This window comes from Anopheles maculipalpis, chromosome 2RL (assembly GCF_943734695.1).
Source record: "Anopheles maculipalpis chromosome 2RL, idAnoMacuDA_375_x, whole genome shotgun sequence".
Taxonomy (NCBI): Eukaryota; Metazoa; Arthropoda; class Insecta; order Diptera; family Culicidae; genus Anopheles; species Anopheles maculipalpis.
Genome location: NC_064871.1, coordinates 42,708,416 through 42,729,200, shown reverse-complemented (window position 1 = coordinate 42,729,200; position 20,785 = coordinate 42,708,416). Strand labels below are relative to the sequence as shown.

At 44.4% G+C, this 20,785-nt stretch overlaps 1 protein-coding gene across 2 annotated transcripts in view; it reads left to right on the top strand.

Moving 5' to 3' along the window:
• Window positions 1–20,785, top strand: part of LOC126556944 (hypoxia up-regulated protein 1) — a 284,918-nt gene that overhangs the window by 215,146 nt on the left and 48,987 nt on the right. The window lies entirely within an intron of this gene.

Here is a 20,785-nt window from a genome sequence, read left to right as displayed (position 1 = left end):
TATGATAAATAAACTGTTAAATCGTTCAATCATTCTGTTTAAAATCCGACGATCCATGTCAGATAAGCTCTTTGGAACCAAAAAAGCAATAATCTACACAATCAAAATAAAATATCTCCAAAATCTTCAAATGCTTCATACTCACAGCTGATGTAAGGTTTCCTACCTATGCTCTTTCCATTATATGACCTGAAAGTCTAATGGTTTTTATGTTTTCGATTTTTTCCACTTTTATTTCCTTCCAGGCAAGATCAACCAAAAGATAATGTTCCAAGGAAACGGAAGACGGAAACAATCAAATTATACCAAATGGATTTTCTCTTTTTGCGTTCACCTGTGCAACGGAAAAATTCGAACCTTTTTCCAACGAGAAATGTTCCTTTCTGTTGGGTCAAAATTCTTATCAAATGAAATGTTTTATCGCTATTCATAAAGCCATAAACGAAAGCTTACCGGGTGAGGGGTAAAACAAAACCTTCATCACTCAATCATTCACTATCATTTAACACCATTTAACACATTTTTGGCATTTCGTGCCCAACCTCAATATTCTCTTCTCAATGGCTCTCTGCTTTCGAACAATAATTAAATCATAATGTTCACATAACCGCGCTCTAATCACGCTCAATTAAACCCGCTTATCGGGCTTATCATCGTCAAACTCGCCCCCCCAAAAAACGGTTTCCCTCAAACGGTCGTTCGCAGGAACGAACGAACGAAAATGAAAGACAAGCCCCAAAAACTGCATGTTCGGTGTGATGTTCTTCCCTGCCAGAAAGAGCGAGATAAAGATAAATGAAAAATGAATATCCGCGAAAAAAAAAAAAAAAAAAAAGGATGTTGAATTGCATCGCACAAACGTTGTTTGGTGCTGGTGCATCCGCAAAAGCGCACGAGCGAAGGTGGTTGTTGCGTGCGTACACCCTTACGGGATGGGCTAAATGAGAGACAAAAGCATTAATAAAAATTGAAAACATTAACCGAATCGAAGACGGCGAATATAGGCGAATGGAGAAAAAAAAACCTTTCCCCGAGGGGGCGGAGGGTGGTGGTTATGGGGTGGGGTGGGTTAAAAACGCCCAAACAAACAAAACGCAACACACAGGAAGAGCGAGTTGAATGGGTGAGAGCAAGAGAGCAAGTCCTTCTCACTGCTGTACGTTTGCTAGAGTGAAATGTAGGGTGTAAAAGCAAGGGTGGCTTTGGTTTCGATCAACCGACCAAAAATAAGTGGAGCGCTCGCTCGTGTATTGTTGCGTCGACTGTGAAGTAGTCGCAGCCAGTAGTAAGGGAGAATGTGTTTCTCTGTATGTGTGCGCATACGTGAGATGAGAAGCATGAAAAGAGCGGGTGAAGTGAACGAAATAAAACAATAACAATAATACCAGCAAAAATCGGTGTGACCCTCTTTCGGTCTCTTCCGCTTTTTATGGTTTGGTGGGGCTTCCCCATTTTTACACGGTGGGGCGCCTCCCTTTTGCCCGTAAGTTGGTGAGTTGGGTTAGAAAAATGGACAAGACGGGGGTAGAAGTACAGAACGGAACTGAAATATTGGCATGACCACCGTGCGGGTTTGTGCACGACGAGAAGTGAGAAGGATATGGGTGTTTCGATGTGAAGAAGCCGTGGAAAGCCCGGTTCCGGTGGTTTATGCTACAAAATGTAATGATAAAAGAAGAAGAAAAAAATACACTAAGAGAAGGTTGGTGAACAGGGGTGGGTTTAGGGAGGGGGAAAAGGGAGAAAATAAATCGACATACCCTTATCTTTTGGTGAGTCGTGAAACGGGGGTTGATATTTTCATAGTAATAGAATTACGCTGCTCGTTTGCCAAATTTGTACGCCAGCAGGCCGAAGTGTGTCCTACTGCAGAAGGGAAAGGAAAAGCATAAACACACAAACAAGGATAATGGCTTGGGATTGGCCAATGCGTGTGTGTGTGTGTGGGTAAGAGTGTTTATGGGGCGATGTTGATTGCTCCCTTTGTCAGCATGGGTAAGTTGTAGTAATCACACGGGGCCCGAGTGTTGTTGCTTCAAGTTGTTGCTTTCCATCCGGAAGGGTTAGCAATAATGGGTTCGAATCGGCACATGATGATAGTTTAGGAATGGAATCGTAAACACATGAAGGATTTTGTAAACAGTGGATTAAATTGTTATGGTAGTGCTGTTCTACACTTTTTTTTTAAGTCACTTCAAAATAAGTCGAAGAGTCATTATAAAGAAGAATACTTCAAATTTCAATTTGTTATTGATACAAAACTGACTTTGTTCAACAATTTTAATAATAAGCATACGATAACCAAAAATTCGAGACTACAGTTTATGAAACTATTCGGGGTAAAGCTGTTCGATGTTCGAAGGCCCCTGAATTTTTATATATTAAACTACCAATTATTAGGTTCGCACATAAATAACAGCCGTTTTGAAATTGATGGGGCCACTATGGACTGCGGCACAATTTTGACATTTACAAACGTCATAAATCAAGTTCGGGAATGACATAATCAAACTGTGTAAACAGATTAGTGATTATTTCGTGCGAGTAAAAGTTCTTAGTTATTGAAAATGTCTGATTTTGAACCGGATGAGCGCCACATGCGGGAGGTGTTGCTGTGTTTTGTTTTGAACGAAGAAAACGGCAGCCGAAGCGCATCGAGAGCTTTCGAGAGTATTTACGGCGATGCTGCTCTAAGCGAAACAAGGAGTCGGGATTGGTTTCGACGCTTTCAAAGCGATGCTTTCGCCGTGGAGGATGCTCAATGTGAAGGAAGGCCCGAAACGTTTGTCGACGAAGAATTGTTGGCTTTACTGGAGGAAAATCATTGCCAAACGCAAGAAGAGCTTCCAATCGCGCCTGATGTAACTCGTCAGGCCATATCATCACGGCTGAACGCGTTAGGCATGATACAGAAGGAGGGGGACATTGAACGCAGGCTCTTCATGTGTGAATTGCTGGTCCAGCGGTACAACAGAAAGGGCAAAACATCCATAGCTCGAAAGTTATGCTGAGTATTTGGTGGGACCAGCTCGGCGTCATCTACTACGAACTTCTGAAACCGGGAGAAACAATCACTGGTGAACGCTTCCGGAAACAATACCGATGCGTTTAAAGCCGAGCACTGCGTGAAAAACGGCCAGAATACTCATCACGCCACGACAAAGTTATTCTGCTGCATGACAATGCTCGGCCACATGTTGCACAACCTGTGAAAAACTACCTTAATACCCTCAAAGGGGATGTTTTACCGCACCCGTCGTATTCACCGGATCTGGAACCATCGGATTTCCATCTGTTCCGATCCGTGGCACATGGATTGGCTGACCACCAGTTCTCCTCCTATGAACAGATCAAGAATTGGTTGGATACCTGGAATGCGTCGAAAAACGTATCATTTTTCCGAAAAAGAATCCGCGATTTACCCCAAAGGTGAAAAAAGTAATAAATAAAAATGGCCTTTGATTGACCCAATTTCTACAAATAATAATGAAACGAGCAAAAATAAACTTATGATAAAACGGCCGTTATTTATTTGCGCACCTAATAGCAAACCTTGTCGTTGAGCATAAGCGAATGTTATAAATGTAATCCAAAATATCAACAAACTAAGTATCAGTCCAGTATAAACATCAGTTTAACAAGCGTATCACGACCTCTCGAGGATATAAAGTAAAAGAAACTGTAGAAGAATTATTTAAAAATTTTATCCAAGATATATTTAAATTCGATATAAGATATGAGAAAGACAACAAAATAGAAGATGAAATAATAAAATTAGCTAATTTAAGATTACAAATTGATGAATTGATAGGTTGATACGTCTAGCTTACTAACTCTGGATGAGAGGTTAAAGTCCATGTTTTGTTTTTCCTTTTTTTTCGACATCTATTTTGCATCTGATGCAAACATTTAAGTGAAAAAGTTTACGCTACGAACGATCTGCGCAGTTCGCGTACCCCTCTAGCTTGCAGTGGCCGTTTAACTGGGTTTAACTTCCAGCTCTTTCCGTGTCTCGTTCCCTCATTCGTTCCACTATCTGAAGCTACTCGAACGAACGTACGTACACACACACGGTACGTCTAAATAACCTGCGGTGTCGAAAAAACAAATGGGGAAAAAATAATAAATACAAGCCAACAACAAGGGATAAATATTATGCCACCGTCGCTTTCTTGCACGGCCGATACTCTTGCCACAAAACTGCTGCTGCAAAAAAAAAAAAGGAACCCAAACCATGCGCTCGCCGAGTATGAGACCCCGCCAGTACGACCGACCCTGCCCGGACCCGAACAAAACGGAAGGCAAAGTGTCCCGACGATCATTCCTTCACATCCAGCGTCGGCTTTGTTAGGAGCAAAACGAAATAAAAGGGCTTTGCGTTTTCCTTCCTAGCCGCCAAGTCGGTTTATGCTGCTGTGTAGGGATCTGAAGTCTACACGATGGACGGTTCGGGTGGTGTGTCTGACTGATAGGCGGAAAAGGAGAGACCACGCCGTACCTTTTTTGCCCACAGACACAGACTCACATACACACACACACATACACATTGGGGTGCAAAAGGAAACCGATGGAAGATTTTGAAGATTTGGAAGCAATAGTAATAAAAAAAAAACAAGACACACACACACACACACACGCATGCTGGAATGCATGCACACAATCCGCTCGATGTGGCTATTTTGTGTAGGATTTTTTCCACTTATTTCGTGACCAAACAAGCCTCGGGAAGGACGGGAAAGGTCCCTGCGGCGAAAAGGAAAACCGTTTGCTCGGCCGGGAAAGGATAAGCGTGGAAATACATATATAGCAAACGTTTGTATGCAACCTGGCCTCACTAGGCTGTGGGTCTGTTTTGCCATGTGTTGTATAGAGAGTTTTGTATGGCCTCCCCGTTTGCGGCTGATTTGTTTGACCGGTATATCAGTAAGAAGGCACTCTTTCGTTCTCCCAAAACAAACTTTACAATAAACATTAAAAATAGAGTTTACAAAAAAAGGCACATTTCAAAACACGGAAGATAAATTAAAAGCCCCCTCTAACGCTAATCCATCATCTACTTTTCACTATCTCAACACCCAACAATCCCCAAACACCTTGTGTTGGGGCGATGGATCAATCCGTGGTTGCTTGTTTACACATCAAGGGGGGCGACACACACACAGATCATCATCATCATCCGCATTACGCGATCATCGCGAGATCAAGATTAGTGGCGCTGTTGGGCGAGAAATGTGTGAAATAGAAAGATGGAGAACGCGTACGAACGATCGAGAAAGAGCACCGATGAAGTTGGCTGCGTCGATGAAGGGCTGAATTCCAGCAGCGCTCGGTTAAAAGGGCTCTCCCGGGTGGGGTGCAAATTGCCTCAAATACGCACTCAATTTAGATGAAAATAGATATACTCGTGTCGCGAGAATTCGAGTTGCCGTGGACGTTTCGAGCGGGTGAGAAATGAAGGAGAAAACGAAGCAGAAAAGCGAATGGCGGACACAGTAGTTTGTGAGGTTGGTAAAATGGTGGCTAGGGAAGTGTTTTGTGTTGAAAATGCTTTTCTTTCACTTGAGAATGGTTGGAAAAGCGTGACACAGATACTGTTTCTTTACAGAATTATTGTTTAACATTTGTTATTTCATTAGAAAAATCTATTTACAACTATAAATCGGACGGTGTAACTTCGTACGGTAAGTTTGTCCTCGAATTTGACTTTAGCAGAGCAATTTCGGTTCAAAATGAACAACTCCAGCAACACGCAAACTTTCTCACTAAGTTGGCCTCACTTTTAAGTCGGGGAGGGGTGAGTCGGCCCAACTAGCCGATACTAGCTCTGTAAAAGGGAATTTAAGTACAGGAAGTTAAACATTCATTGCCAACACATTTTCCATCCTGAAAGACCAGTTGCAGCAAAAACCTCGTAAATTTTAGGACAGTTGCGACCCCCTGACACGAGATCTCAGTCATATTGCATAAGCTTCCTTTCATGTAAGAATGCGTTTCGATCCCTGAGATTCATTCGGTTCGCACGATATGGCTTGGCTATCAACTTATGGCATGTCCGGAACCATCAGATGTTCAAAGTACATACGGTTCATTTACACCATGCGTAAGGAAAATGACGGTGTCACCGCTACCCAATCGAACAGCTCTCCGGAGGCCTCTGAATGCTCAATTTGATCATCAAAGTGCATGTCTGCTCGCTGTACAAACAGAGTCCGACAAGGAGTTACATTCGCGCCGGGCAGAACCTTCAACCGATGGCTACGAGAAGAGAAGATTCTGGCACGGATGAGGTAATGCTGATCCCGAACGTGCCATCGTCTTCGGTGAAGGCCAACAACGGTGATCCACTCGACGAATGTACAACCCTTGTCCCGTGCGCTGAGTTTGGAACTGAATAAGGTACGCGCTACTACACGGTGGGTCATGATTCAACTGCAATAAGAGCTCAGCTCGACCATGACCATGGCGAGGAAGGCTAGGTTTTTGTGGCCAATGTGCGTTCACTGTGACAGGTAGACGGCTAAAGCTAGAAAGCTACACCGTCCAGGGTAAGGATAGCTACGTACACACTTGCCCACTCTAACTCTCAGCGTGGAAGAGGCTGCAAAATGACATGTAAATAAAATTACAATAATTAATTTTACCTTACCAGTAGGCAAAAGCTTTACCTGGCTCTTGCCACTGGCGGCTACATTGATGAGCTGTTGTCATGCCATGGAAAGCTTCTCTTTCCATCTCCAGCGAAAGGAGTAAAGTGAAAAAGCGCCTCACTCGTAAAAGCTCGTCTAATGCGCGAAACCCGTTGCAGTTTTCGCATGCCATGCGTTTTCTTCGTGCCTTATCTTGTTCGTGTGGTTAAAAGCGAGGCACCGAAACACGGATATAGCTGGCGGGGGGCGAGTGTAACCGCGTGTTTCGCACACAGTCCACCGTCGGGTTCGGACCCGACCGGCCAGCTAGCGTTCTACTGGCGGCATTCTTTATCTGTTTGCCTGCCTGCCTGGGGCCGTACACGTTCGACGACGGCGCGTCCACATTTGAGACGTCATAATGTAACCGTCCACAGTGTACTGCTGTTCCTGCTGGCGCAGTTCACTTGCTGTCGGTCTCGTTTTTCCCCCCGGTTTGGCATGGTTCGGTTGAACGGTTGAAGCTTGGCCGGGAGTTGCAACTGCACCGTAGCTGAAAAGCAATTTACATCCTCGCCAGACGGTGTTGGTGCCTTCCGTTACCCCTTGAGAGCAGGAATAACCCTTGGAAGGCAGGCAGAGTTAAGCATGTTCCGTCCGTGTCTTCAGTCTAGTGGTGAACGTGTCTATCTATCTAGTTTGTTGTCCGATTCCAATACGTAAGAGTTACACTTGGATTTGTGCTTTTTATCCAAGTTTTTGTTTAATTCTTTAATACCTTTTCTGAGTATTTATAAATTAAAGTTCTTCCCGGAGGCAAGAATTATTTGTGCCACACTGTCCGTACCAACACAACAGTCTACTGAAATGTTCGGCCCTGTGACTGGCAAATCGACGCGTCAGAAAATCCCATACAGACGCTCAGACTCTCGGCTCGTGTCTCGAAGGTGTAGTCAATTGTTGTACTACAACGTGATGCCCAGCTGGTCCAGTGTTCTTCTGTGGCTGTTTTCCACAATCACACTCGGGCCGGCCAGTATCCCAATCACGGCAAAAAAGTGAAGCGAACGAGTGTGGCTCTCAAATCGGTTATGCAAAAGTCGCACCGTTCGACATCTGAGCGCGCGCCCTGGCTGCTGGTCGACGTTTGGCGTACGTGCTTTCGTGCACCTATTACGCTTCTTGTGCTTGGTTTTGCTTTTCTTACTCCGGTCAGGTGGGCTCGTTTCGCGTAGCTTCTGATGCTTCGGAGGGGGGGGGGGGGCTTTAGCACATGGGAGCCGTTGTCTGGTATTTGTGGAATCTGCTCGAATTCGCAGGACACAGCTCGTATCGTCAGCTGGCTGCAAAGTAAGAAGGAATTCGTTCAGAAGGAGCGTTCCACCCAGAAAAGATACTAGAATTGGTGGGTGTTAAGAATTTTCTCAGTCGCGTTTTGAACCAGGTGTGCAAACTTGGAACTGAATATCAGACGGTTAGTACATTTGTTTTGTTATTCCTTTTTAAACACGAGGCACGAATGGAATTTCTTCTATTGCAAACATATGGATCAGCATTAAAAGAAATGCGTTCCAGGGGTCTGTCAGTCTCGTCAACAAAATACACCACCATCATCATCAACATCATCATCAATGTCCATCCATAAGGGCATAATTTCCTCCCCATTTGGCGCTAAAAGCAATTCCATCGATTTGACACAATTCTTCCGGTGCCTTCCGGAATCGGTACACGATTACATTACGCTCCGTCCTTCGGCTGTTCCTTCGACCAACATCCGCCTGCCGAGTTGTCTGAACTGCTCTCGCACGCAAACACACACGCACAAAGACGACTGTGTCCTTCGGTCGATTGTGCAAAAGATGGTACACCAACACCCAGCAACCCTTTTCTTTTTTGTTCCGCTACTGCTGCTCGGATTTATACTCCACTCCAGCTTGCTAAAATGGACACATAGAATTATGATCAACAGTTGTGGACAGATGCGGAAGCAAACAGGGCACGTCCGCTGGCTTCTTCATCCTTTTGCGTGTCCATTACACTCCTTTGCGCCGGCTGGCAATTTCCTTCCACAAGCGCGCCCACACAAATGAGGAAAATGAAAAGCGAGAGAGAAAAAAAAACGACACAAACACCGTTTTTACACTAGCCGGCTGGATGCCTCGGTAGGTCTGCTGTACTTGTCCCCAGATGTGGAAGAAAGTAAAGGAACAAAGAGAGAGAGACTGCGAAAGAGTCGTATGCCAAATAAAATGATTTTCCCTTACCAGCGGAGGCTTCTAACGGTACAGGATCTTTCCATTTGTCGCACAATCAATAATCGACAGAAGGCAAGCATTGGCAGGACAGTGGCAGAAGAGCCAGAGCCGATGGTGTTACACACCAGACCGCTCTGCAGACAGACAGGTCGGTCGCGCAGGTCTGTCACGTTCTGGAAGGAAATGGATTTCCTTCACCCCTTGGCTTCTATCGAGCGTTCTATTCCTGCCGTACAAAATGAGGGACGAAAAGGAGAACGGTAAAAAAAAACCTTCAACCTCTTCTATTGCACGCTGTGTTTGGAAGAGAAACGCAACAACGCAACAACACCCGATGACAACCACAAACAACACAACTGACCAACACGTACAAACGCAGGACCAAGATGCAGATGTTCAGCTGTTAGGGCGAAGAAAACGGAGGCCTCCTCCGACTCGGGAAGAAATTATGACCGTCCATAAATATTAGTGCGCCTGGGTAATAGAGAAATTGAGGCAACAAAGTCAATCTATCCTTAACACAGACGCACACACACACACACAAGAAGAAGCAAATGGTACGGTGCGAACAAGGTCTTATGAAACGAGAGCCTTTCAACGGGCTCCATACGGATCTTTTTATCTGAAACAGGAAAAGAGAAGCTGTGTTGCAGAAATGGAAACGAAGCAAAAAGCATAAGGAATCAAAAAGGCTCCTTTCTTGGACCGGCCTATTCGCTAAATCGATAACGAAAATATATAAAATCCTGGTGTGTGACCTATGATGCCTTCCATCCCTTCCGTACATCGGTAAAAAGCTCATTGTTTCGTGCGTGCGTGTTTGTGTTTGAATATGACTCCATTGCTGAACCGTGTGATCATTCGTGAAAGACCCTCTACGGGTAGCTTTTTGCTCCGATGCCATAAACTTCTGGCTGATAAGAAGAGCTCGTTCGGTAGCTTGCAATCTGCCAGATGATAAGCGATTGGGCTGAAGAAGTGTTCAGGAAGAGTGCTACCTTTGGACGAGAAAAAAGTGGGTTTTTAATGCTTTGAACGCTTTTTGTACTCGATTAGAAATAGGAAACAACTTAACACACAAAAATTAAATCATACAAAAGATCGAACATATTAAACAGTTCAAACGCTCATGAAAAATGAGAAGCTCATGAAGCTTCTGATAATTGAAAAAATATATTTTTAACATAAATTCTAAATCAAGTTGACAGAGTATGCCCGCAATAAGGCAAATTATAAGGTGGAAATGCCTTATCATTATGTTTATATAAATTAGTCACCCCAAGCGGTGTTGAGAATACGGCATTGTACCGTCACGACTAATTATAAATAAAATAAATTCTACATAAAATTACAGCACCAAATTTGAAAACGTTCGGTCATCTTTGAAGAGTTTATAGGAAAACATAAATCTTTAATGTATTAGAAAAAAAAGGAAAAACTAAAACAAATCTACTTAAAATCATGCCAAACCATAGTTTAAAATTGCTCATCATCAAAAACCCAATAAAATTTTGTTGTTAGAAAACGAAATCATTAAACATAGCCAGTTAAAGTAGAGTTGTATCAGAGATTCACCGGTTAAAAAATGTTAAACAATTCAAGTGATGAAAACAAACATCCATAAAGATTGTTCATAAATATAAGAACGTTTTAAAACGATGAAAATATGCAGTAAAAAAGGTCACATTTGTGGAAACTTTCTGTCTTGTGATCACTTTTCTATCGTAAAGCAATGTTATATTCGCTCTTTTAGAAGCAATTCCACAAGAGGCAGGATTCCAAATGTTTCCTCATTGCTCTCGTTCGATCGTATTATTTTATTTATAATTAATTATGACGGTCCAGTGCCGTATTGTTGTTCGATCGTATTAGTACGGGAAAAAAACACAAACGAAACCTTCACACACACAAAAATTGACGCTTTTCTTTCCCGCCTTTTTTCTTATTCTTTTCAAAAAGAAAGCGAACCACAAAAAAAAGAACGAAAGGATATCATACGGAGGAGGAGGAGAGTAGGTACCAACAGCTCGGTGGGAATTTACCAACAAAAATCTATCCCACAAAACAGGCCGTTGCCGGCAATGGGAAACCGCAGTAAAAACCCAAAACAAACCATTTTAAGGATCTTTCTGGAACTTAAACAAATATGGTAATTGAACAGCAAAAAAAAAGGTCGTGTTAAACATGTGAACTAAATAGTTTTTTTTAAAGACAAATGTTCCGTAACGATATAATTGTTGTAAAACAATTCAAAGTTTAAGTTATAACCTAAAACACCAATTAGCACATGATAATGCGCTCCTTGTGGGTGCGTTCTGTGAAGTTGATGATGATGACATAATTTCAATCGATTAAGACAAAGCCGTATGACCCTTGGATTTGGAAGGGATACCACAACACACTGCTCTTTGGATGCCCTTGTTTTCGGCATAAATTACACCTCGCAGTATGTTTCAAGCAGTGCTCGGTAAAGGACCGGCGGTGTTTGGTGAGGGTTTGGCAATAGAGTGTTGTGAAAAATATACCACCCCAGCTTCTTACCCTATCAAGCAAAGACACACTTCGATGGGAACATATGCGTCGTGCGGCTCTTACGACGATGGACGCAAGACGCAAGACCACAAAACCAGCCAGCCAGCCAGCCAGCCACGGGAGAAAGATAACACGCTGTAGAGCGCTCTTGCGGTGTACTCCAGTTAGTTTGTGCAGCGCAGCTGTGTGCTTGTGATGTACCGTGGTGTGTGTGTGTTTTTGTGAGCATGCACAGGTTTCCAATTGCAAGTCGATGCACCATGCCCCGGTGAAGATGCAACGGAACCGGTGTTGAAGAAGCAGCCAGCAAGGGCAGATAGAGAAGCAACCGTTTTGCTTGCCTGTCGGAGAGTTTTCGGGGGAAGGAAAGGTGGTGGACTCGGCCGGGGGTGCTCAGCTCTACCGAGAAATGATCGTAAATTAAGTTAATTTGTGTGTTTGTGTTCAAAATACACACACTCGCACACACAGTAGGGCTGGCGGTGCGCTTCGATGCATCCGTGCCTTTTTTTTCCACTGGCGTTGACGGATACTTCTCGGATACACACACCGTACACGGGGTTTGTTCGGTTTTGTTTCATCTTGTGTTCGGTGATTCCGTTCCGTTTTGATTAGAGAACGCATTCCGAAGGGAGTTTGCTGTCGCCCGCCCTTAAGTTCCCCTCGGCAGAGTTCTAATCGCGATATTATCTCCACCGTTGAGCATAATAAACCGTAGCAGATGGAACGATTTGCCATTTGCAATTTGTGTACGTAATCAGTTTGAATGGCCCGAAGCAATTGGTAATTAAATCTGCAAAACTAATGTTTCAATACAATAATTTAATCTTAAATCCTTCCAAATCCGAACAGCAAGGAGTTGCACCCCGAATGCCAACTCCAACTCTTTTCCCCTTCCTGCCCTTTTAACGGACACAATCGATCCTTCTTCATGCATCGCCGCGTAGTAGCATCATAACCGGCTCACATTACAATATGATAAATCCACCGAGCCCCACTAAGCGATCCCCAACAAGAATGCGCGTTACATTCAGAAATAGACACTACCCGCTAATGCATACAATCGATGGCCAGGGCGATCCTCCTCACACAACGCCACACACGTACATTGTGCAGTTGCATTAGAAACACAAGAGCTGCACGAGAGCTCCAACAAATCGCGACTCGAAAAAAAAAAAAATGGACGAAGTGTAGCAAAAAGGAAAGATATGAAGCAAGCAAAGGCGTATCAAACGACAAACGAAAAGTTCACACCAGACCAGGCGCAGCGTTTGGCTGTGTGTGCAAGCAAGCAACAACGGCACTTGCCCATCACCGGGCATTGCTGCTGCTGCTGCTGCGCACTCACAGACAACGCGAGTTGCGCGTGACTGTCGATGCGTGAAATTCAATGAAAATTAATGCACACAACAACGGGTAGGAAGGAGGGGGCGGAGAGAGTGGAGCCCGATGACGGTCATGGATGCATGGGGGATCCCTTCCCGTGTATTAACACTCCGGAAAAAAGTGTTAAAGAAAGAGCGAAAGCAGTGGGGATCTTTCCTATCGTACGGCGTTTTTGTTGCTGTTAAGATGCAGTTTCGGTTGTCTTTGGTGTTGGATTGTCGAAAGCTATATTTATTGCTTCATAGGATGCAATAGTGTCTTGATCGTCGATACGTTTGTAAAGAGCGTAAGATTTGTTTTAGCTTTATTTATTTGTTTTATTTATTTTTAACTACTTATTGCCGTACAATATGGTACTGTCAGCACCGCTTGTGATGACTGAAATAATGAACATTATTAATAAAGTATTTCCTCCTGATTCTTTGCCTGATCCCGGCCATACTCGGTTGTGTTTTAGAATTTTATTTGTTTATATCCTATTTGGAGGGTCGAGCCATTTCCTACTCCCTCCATTCAAGTGCACCTTATCCCGTGTGAGCTTGGTTGTGGATATTGTTGCCGCCAGGTATAGTTCTGATGTTGTCCTCTCCATGTCTTCGTAGGGGTTAGCGCCTCTTTGAAGCATCGTGCTGTGGGGACTAACAACTGGCTTCCAAGAAAACCCCCTTTGATGCGGATACTTTGCGGTGTTCGCCACTCCATATCGTTGCCAGCATTTGGATGTTGTGCATTTGGAGTCCGAAAGCCACTACAACTTTGTGAAGCTACAGTAGCATCTAACTCACGCATTCCGCCAACAGTAAAGCTGTCAGTCACATCTTCACGTCGTCCAAACCTAATTCAATTGGTTCAGAGATCCAATGTTGTCGCTGGGCACTCTGGCGCCTGCAAAACGGTTGTAGCCGATAGCCACAATAACCTTGTAAGGTTACTGCAGAATTGAACCCAGACATTCCACCAACGACAAGGTCCCCAGTTACGACCGTAGATCTTCTAAACCAATTTTTATCGACTCTGGGGCCAAAGTAGCGAGGGGAAAAGGGGAAGGGATCAAAATATGATTCCCATCTCTTTGGCGAAGTCAAACAGAATCCGCGCATACTCGTAGTCCTTCTGTCCCAGGATATCGCGCATGTGTTTAAGCTTTCAATGGTAAAGGATATTTTCTGCTCGTATAGCTAGAAATTCACACAGTTTGTTTAGTACAGTGCCCGAATGAAAAGAAAAAAAATGCTTAAATTTTCATGTTTGAAAGGTGCGACAATTCACCAACGCTCATCCCAGTTAAGTATAATAAAATAGATTCATTTATTTTATTTTTTTGGGTGAATATTAAAATTGAGTACTCTATCAGAACTATAAATAAATTTGTGCGGATTTTTTTTTGCAAAATTAAAAGCATTATTATGAACCGTATTTTCTATCGTTGATTATAACGTTTTCCCATTTGTTTGGCAAATCACGGATTCTTTCGAGAGAAAAGAAGGTTCTGTGGAAGCTATTGCATTCATTGATCCATTTTTTCACCTCTCCAAGTTTGAGGAAGTGCTGCTCTTCTAGGCCAAGTTGCATCGATCGGAAAAGATGATAATCAGAAGGCGCCTTGTCTGGGCTGTACGACAGATAGTGTTGGACATTCCATTTCAGTGTTTTAAAATATTTTCTAACCATTGCTACCACTGGTGGTCGAATTTCTCTTGAATATTCGACCTGGGTGTCAATGATCTCTTGGCTTCAGTTAGTACGGCACACAATGTCCTATCTTGCTGATCATACCCATAGTTTTTAAACGTTGGCAAATGGCTGGCTAAGTTACCTCAAACGCTATTACAAGTTCGTCTTTCGTTTGCGAAGGATCTTAAACGAGCATTGCCTGGAAGTTCTCTATCGTCGTTATTCAATAAATATCCGAAGCTATTCTTCGTTATCCAAAAAAAAACTGCTACTTTCCGATAGAGCATGATCATCATAAACTTCCATTAATACACGATGATTTTCGGTAGCCGTTTTGTTCATCCCGTAATCCAGTACAAATGTTGCCACTTTCAGAAGCTCATGGAAACTATTTTCTTTTAGCTTAAGGGAAAATGACAGCTAGGAGAAAAGAAAGCCTGAAGATGACACTTCAAAATGGCAGTGTTACAAGATTGCAGCGAAGTTAAATTAAATAATTTACGACGCTTGTACTAAAACCGATCGAACTTATTCATAGTCCTGATGTACACATTGAATTCGTTTTATCCTTTATTTTTGGAAGATAAGTCAGACAGCCTATCACTGGTACGGATTCTCATAGGAATCTTCCATAACTTCATGTCAAATTATTTATTAAATTCTCTGGTGCTGGGGGCATCAGATTTGTATCCAGTTTTGATTGACGCCTAGTACCAAGTGCGGTGTGTGTTATTGGATTTGTCATTTTGAAGTTCAGCATGTAAAGATCAGACACTTCAAAACGCTATGTAGTCGTCCATGTTTTACACATGATTTGTTTTACAAAATGACAAATTTTAAACTCCTTTTGAGGGTGGTAAAAGTCTGTCAAATAAATTCTGGTTTCCACCTCCATTTTTTTGCGAACAGCCTTGCTTGTACACCAAAGGCAGTCAAATGTAGAAGCTTGTAGTTTCTCGAGTAATAAAGCTACCAATCTTACACCTTAAAAACTAATCTTCGCTTTTCTAAAACAATTATAGGTAGCTTAGTTAGAGTTTCAAATATTGTTAACAATATTCAGCATGTTTCTATGCTAAGAAAAGCTCAAGAAGCCTTAAACACAATCCCACCCAAAACCAACCATAATAATATCGCACCGATTCGGAGAGTGAAAGTCGTCGTCCGTCCGTGTCCGACTAACTACTGTAAAAGGCAAAATAGTGTTACGCGAGGAAGATGTACCGATGGAAGGCACCAAACCAAACCCCAGCAGTAGCCCAGCGACGGGCGCACTTATGATGTATGTGTGTGTGCGCGCATAAGAGAGGGAGAAATGTGCAATTGATACACTACAAAAACTCCATCTTCACCGATCCCACTTCCGTTGTATCGTATCAGTGCGTCATTATTGTCGTTATACGTCAACGGCAGCAACTCCATTTGTCACTTGGCAACGATACACAACGGGCGTGCGGGTAAGTGTCTGGCACGAGCAGTGACGTCTGGACGCCGTCGTCCGTTGACAACAAGCTTCCTGAGCGGTAGAGGGGGGGGGGGGGGGGGGGGGCAGAATTTTATCACCCTTCGACTGCACACCACGCACACGCCAGTTGCGTTGCGCTGTTTTGAGTGAAAGCCGGTGAAAAATAGACTGTCACCTTTGCTTCCGGTGTGTTCCAACGTTAGTTAGGCGGGTGCGCCTAGTTTCCGGCGTCGAAAGACGAAACATACATCTATGCCTCGCATCTATCGATACGTTCGATTGTGCCAAATGTAAACGCTTCTTAATCGTAGCTTTAAAAAGGCAGCCAAGAAGTAGTAATTTTCTACTGCTGACCGTCTCGTTTACCTCGTCTAGCTTTCGAGCGATTCCCACTTGAGAAAAGCCCGGTTTGCCCGTACCCGCTTGAGCACAACCTCCGTTAGTTTGCTAGCGGTGGTGGTGGTGGTGATGCGCTCGTTTAACTGTTTAACGTTAGTTACACGTGACTGAATCTACGATAGTTAAGGAGAAGCAAATGCACATGTGCGCAGGAGTGTGAACGAACTACCCATCCAATTCGGGGAGAGCGGAGCGGAAAGGAGAAGAACACTCGCCCAACGATGAGCCGCGAAGTTGGGCTGCACCATGAAGACGCGCAATGCGATCACAGCAGGGGCAAACAAGCGGCACACGGAAGCCTTTTCCGGCTTGATCTTTGGTTGAACAAAAGCCAGCCAGGTTCATGCCTCGTTTTGATGGGCTGCTTCGATGCAGTTCCTACTTGACGACACCGCGCGATTGACAGTTCGATGCTCGTCGATGCGTATTTGCTTTGACAGGTGGATGAATAACAATCAACTGACGAGTTAAGGGTGACGAGTCTAATGTAATCTTCTCATTAAATGTTAAGCTATTATCACCCTTACGGGTGGAAATTGAAGAGGTAAGAGGCACGAAAAAATGTTTTAAAAAACAACATCATGTTGGCTGATTGGCACACAAAAAAAAAAAAAACCGAGAGAAAGTGTGAAAAGCGTGGGAAATGGGAGCTTTTTTCCTGCAGCTCTACCGCAATTTTCAACCGAAAACTCTAGCGCTCATCAGCTCAGGAAGCGCTCCGTGAAAGCGTGACCGATCACTAAGCTTCAGTTTAAAGTGAGTCAGAATAGCTGCCCCGGCGTACTCTAAAGTGTCTGCAGCAAGAACGATTACACAAGCCGTCCTACACTCGACTTGCGTAATGACGAGTAGGAAGTACGGTACTGCGGATTTGTGTCCTAATTTGGCCACGACATCCAGTGCGTCGTGTTTCGGGGGGGGCCTCCATATGACCTCCATTTACCGTCAGAACGCACCCGATGTAAACGGGGTGGTACAACTGTGCGCGCTGCACTTTGCATTCCGCATTATTGTTTCTACGGTTTGTTCGGGCCGCCCGCTCGCTCGATCGCTCGCTGTCTTGCCTAGATTACGAAATCATCTTCCCGTGCAAAGACGGCGACGTACGGCGAACTGTAAAGAAGCTTTCACAATGCACAAAAGACAACCAGAAGAAGGCCCATCGGGCTAGGTTCGTCTCTATTGCAATGGTATTCCGAGACATCTCCAACATTCACTTTTGCACCACCAAGATGCAACCACCTAATGGGGGAGGGATGGATTGCATTTCGCTTTCCACAACCCCTTCAGAAAGGTGGGGGGGGGGGGAGAAGGGTGGAAAGGAAAGGCATAAATTTGCAACTCATTGACGCATCTTCAGTTTTTGTTCGCCCCAGTGTTCAAACTTCGATGGTCCTCCTTTTCCCTCTGTACGGTAGCATAGCCAGTAGGTTAGTGCGTTGGTGTGGACCTTTTTTTCTGTTTTGGTCAATCCTTCATTTGCCAGTTTTTTTTTTTTTTCACCCATTTTGCCTTCAACTTTGCATACCATCCACACCCTGCCACAGCAAAACAATCCGTCCGTACAGATTTGTGTCGTCTTCTTCGCTCTTTCTCGCTGCTTCAAATCGCTGTTATGGTGTGCATTTTCTTTTCCGCGATTGTGAGCTGTTGCCTTTTGTGTTTTTATCTATATGCGCAAGGGAGCAGTTGAGAGAGAAAAAAAAAGAAGGAGAAAACACCCCACACGATCGAAGCGCAGAAATAGCATCCCGTGAAGTGATTTAGAATTAGGTTTTCTAGTTTGTTGGGGTTTTGCTTTACGCTTACGGTTTTGCTCTACGGCATTTTCTTGCCTGGTTGAATTTGCAGCTGAGAGAGGAGAGGCTGCATCTTATGGGAAGATGCACCGACATACACACACACACGCGTGTGCATGGGAAACGAGTTAGGTGATTAAATTTAGCAACAGAAAAAACGAGCCATGCCTCCCATATTGGCTGCATCTATCTGCCGTCAGTGAGTTTCACTTTCAGCAGGTTGACCACATGTGGGCACGCAAATCAGCGGCGTGATAATTTGCTTAACGCCTTAGGAATGAAATTTGGAAATAGTTTGCCAGTTGTTTGTTTCATGATTCAATACAAAGTTGCTCTTAGTCCAAGTTTGTCAAATCTAATTAAGAAAATGCGTCAAAACCTGGAGCGTGCCCGGTGGTGTAAGTGACAGCAGCGCAGGTCTTCAAACGGCTGGACCGGGGTTCAAATCCCATCCGCACACCGTCCCCCCATAGTGAGGACTCACTATCCAACTATACGTGGTGTCTCGGCAAGTCTATAAAAGCCGTTCGACGATGGCCGGCGTGTGACTCTATCGGTAGTTAAGTCAACAAGAGGACGTCGAAATATCTGTTTGTCCTGACAATTTCTCCGTCTCCGTGCATATACCAAGCTTCAAATTCCTCGAACTGAGGTGAGACAAAGATCGAAAATCGAATAAATAATTCAATTGATAATCTTTATCGGGCTCCATACCGCATCCCCAAGGACAAGGATTTAAGGGAAGCAGTTATCGCCCTAATGCGGGACTGAAAGCTTCTGAACACAATTAACAATGATTTACCAACATCTAAACTGTTCAAGCAGTACTGCAAGAATTTGCACAGTGGCGTTATAAGTGAAGTTATTGGAGAATGGAATGCTACAATAAGAGAGCCTACATGGCTCAGGATGGTAACGACTAGCCATCCAGATACTGTAATATCCTCTTAGGTAGATCATCTGCAGAGTAACATTCTGACGCAGATAATTTATCCTCCGAACATCACTTAACGCCTACCGATAGGAATGTTTTCGACAAATCCCCAAACGGAGAAGGGCTTTTGTGTTCAATATTGAGGAGTAAATGTTTGCCAAGGTTCTGGTTCTGTAAAAGACATCATTCCAGCCGTAAGTGTTATGATCTCCGGCTAATCCCGTCATGCAAATTGTGAATGAAATGAATAATTTTGAACCATTGTTTTAAGGTGCGATTCCTATTTTGTATTGTGTTATGAGTCACGTTGCTCATGGGCAATGGCAATACACTGCTGAACTGCTTCAAGGGTACATCATAAACCAGCTACCCAATTACCTCTCATCGTGTCAAGCGACAAAAAACTTCACATCCCGTATCTTCTGCTGTCAAACGGTTCAATCACTCTCCTTTCTTAACAAAACCCATCGCGCACGACAGTGCACGTGCGAGAAAAGACTCGTTCGATCGTATTACGTGACGGAACAGAACGGGGGTTAAGTGAAGGCCCATAGCCCATAGTGTCCCGGGGTGCATCATCATCCGGGCGGCATCAGTCAGGTACCACCACCATTCATGGCTACAGTGCAACCCTCAACTGCAGCAACTGTGTGTGCTCGCGCACACAAACACAGCAACAACAACAACAAAAAAAGGAAACAACCCAAGAAAACCTTCAAAAGCTGGCGATCGCGTGCGCTCACACCGTTGGTTTGCGTGCCTTCCGCGTCGTATACAACAGCCGCCGCCGCCGCCGGCCGCCATCGTTGTGACCTCGCCAAGAACACAACAGCAACAGCAGCACACATCGATCGTGTCTCGATTTTTTGCTCGTACGCGCAGGTGATCTCCACCGATGGGCGATTGTGGGGGTGCCTGCTCGCGCGAGAAGCTGGAAAGCCGCCACCATATCGACACGAATCCAGCTGCTGCGTCGTCTCGGCTACCGAAATGTTGCGCAATCCCAAAGTAGCGCGACGAATTGGCGACACCACAAAACCACTCACCGTACACGCGTACACTAGGCCCCAGTAGTGGTGTTAGTGGCCGTAGTACAACATTTTTGTCCGCACTTCGGAGGCCAAACAGGCATCACCGTAACGAGACCGATTTGTCTTCCCCAACTGATGGCGCGCACGCTAGAAGAGCGACCGAGAAACAAACCGCCCCAATTGTGTGTACCGGTGACGGCCCAAGGGCTGCGAAAGGGGGACGGCCGGCAGCCGGGAACGGGTGACGATTTATTTATTTCTTGCTGATCTTGCTGATCGTAATCGGAGCACAGAAAACTGTCCGTTTTCTTTCCATTCTTTTGCTGCCCTCTTTTTTGCGGATGCGATGGTTTTCTCTCACTTTTCTTGCGCTCTCCTCTCTCTTCTCTCTCGTTCTGTACTCAGGAGGGTAATTTTTTCCTCACCCTTTTGTCCCCCCGGCAGTGTGTTTTACTTTTCTTTCCTGACAGTTCGCTTTTCTTCCCATCATCCACCCATTTTACGATCGTTTGCGATCCGCGATTTGCGTCGATTTGCCGGTTGAGGTGCGTTTTGTCTGACCACCTATCAGTTGCTTTAGGCTTTTTTTCTCTTCAGCTGGCTGCATCTCACCGTGTAATGATGATCGTGTGATCCGTGCTCAATTTGTGAGGCAAAAAATCAAAACGAAAAAAAAACGGCCAC